Source organism: Sitodiplosis mosellana, unplaced genomic scaffold (assembly GCF_009176505.1).
Source record: "Sitodiplosis mosellana isolate CC-2019 unplaced genomic scaffold, AAFC_SMos_1.0 Smas_scaffold_6226, whole genome shotgun sequence".
Lineage (NCBI taxonomy): Eukaryota > Metazoa > Arthropoda > Insecta > Diptera > Cecidomyiidae > Sitodiplosis > Sitodiplosis mosellana.
The window spans coordinates 10,327,228-10,329,350 of NW_022601467.1; the positions used below are offsets into that span (position 1 = coordinate 10,327,228).

The 2,123-nt window shown below is 39.4% G+C and overlaps 1 protein-coding gene across 1 annotated transcript in view; it reads left to right on the plus strand.

The window, feature by feature from the left end:
- LOC129577868 (uncharacterized) overlaps positions 1–2,123 on the plus strand; it is a 30,618-nt gene that overhangs the window by 2,121 nt on the left and 26,374 nt on the right. The gene's annotated exons all lie outside the window — the stretch shown is intronic.

Sequence of the window (2,123 nt, forward strand, 5' to 3'; positions counted from 1 at the left end):
GTGTGTGTGTGTGTGTGTGTGTGTGTGTGTGTGTGTGTGTGTGTGTGAGTTTGTGTGCGTGTATGTCTGTCTGTCGGCTGTAATTGGTCGTGCTATGCGCGAAAACAGAGCCCATGATAAAAAGAAATTTGTTTGTTTGATATTGCTATCGCGTTTATTATCCGATGACGCCATGAGTTTTATGTCAAACTTTGGCTGCTTTGAGCGGCAGCACCAAAATGGGGGTATCATCCAAATATAGCGTGTATTTATATAGAACTAAAGGCAAATCAAAGGCACTAAATAACGTTATTTCATCGAATGATACTAACGAAAAAGGAAAGAATAAGACGAAGCAGAAGAAGAAAAAAGTCACACAAACGCGGAAGAATTGTGGAAGGAAAGAAATTATCTCAATATTTTAGTTTGGAATTGGTTGTCGGCTCCGTTTTTTTTTCCTCTTCTTCGGTTTGGCTTGAGTCGGGCACACAAGTGTACATGTACAGCATGCTAAAGCCAAACATATCACATGAGCTAAAGCATCAACTGTGCCACACACAGACAAACATGTGTGCGTTATTTGGCTAATACACAGCAGATGAATGTCGAAGAACGTTTTTGCGTGAAATGCGGACGAACGAAAGCAAAAAAAAACATCGACGACAACAACAACACAGAAATATCAATGTAAACGATAAGGGCATTGAATTTGCACGGATTCGTGAGAACGAGAACGAGAAAGGGAGAGATATAGAGAGAGAGTTCTGTGTGAAATATGATTTTCTGTTTTCGCATTGGAATTCACTGTACAAGCTAAATCTGTTCAAATGAAGCCGTCTACATTTCCTTTATGCATAATTTCCAACAATTGGCTTTTTGCCTGCCAACTCACCATACACACACGTTCTCGGTCGCTCTCGCTCTATCATTCCTCTCACTGAGCAACCAGAATATCGTCAATGCTGCTCAAATTAAAACGAATGGAAAGAAAGGAAAAAAATCAGCAGCAGCAGCGACTCCAGTATGCATGACAAAGATTCTGTGTGTAGCATTTCCATTTCTTAGCCGGAGCAACAGTGAATACGATGGCAATGGTATCGCTGTTGTTGTCGACGGCGGCGGCCAATCGTCGAACTTAGAAACGGTTTTATAATTTATTCCGAGCTTCATAATAGGGACAATTAAATTTTCATGGAAAAGGTTACTTATTTAAATACAACGTGCAGTTGCTGCTCTCTCTCTCTCTCTCTCTCTCTCTCGTTCTCTCGATCTCTTGCTGTTTTTGTTGTTTGAACGAGCCGGACCGGATCGAGCGATAAAAAAAGGGAAAAATCATCTGGCAAACGAAGAGAATGAAACGTTGAATGAAATGGACCGAAGTTTACACATTTCTTGACTTTGTATCCACACCATTAATTTCCAATGAAGACGCAGACCGTGATTCTAAATTCGAAAAACGCTTAACAACAATCACCATTATACATGTAATTAATTATGGTGTGATTTCAACTATGAAGCCAAAGAATTCCCGAGTGAAAGAGGGAGAGAGAGAATGAGAATGCTCGTTGTTGTTTAAAATTTCACTGTTTATCGGCATTTATTTATTGCATGAGGTCATTCACATTTTATTCTGCTGTTTTTTCCATTTCATTCCCCATTTTCCTTCTCCGTTCGGGACCGCAAATGTTTCACGAATTAACATGAATACAGTTTCAATGAGAGCAGCAAAACCGCCATTAACAATTTTGATATAGCTAATTTTAGATTTTATTTTTTTTTTCATTTGTCGAATCCGCTGGCGATGATACACGATGAAAGAGAGAGAGAGAGAGAGTCTTTCTCTTTCTTACTGGAGCTCTCGTCCGCTCATTGGTTTCTAGTACAGCAGATGTACAGAATCCAGATGTAATCGTCCGCCTAATTAAAATGATGATGCGCATTAACATCAATAATATATACATGTGTGTAGTTTAAATTTCAATGTTGTTATTTGATTGTGGCTTCCTTTTTGCTTTCTTTTCATCGTGTTTCTCTCGTCGATTTTCCCGACTTTAGGAGAAAGAGTATCAGTGAATGTGCTTAAGCACACAATTGTACGTGTGTGTGTGTGTGTGTGTGTGTGTGTGTGTGTGTGTGTGTGTGTG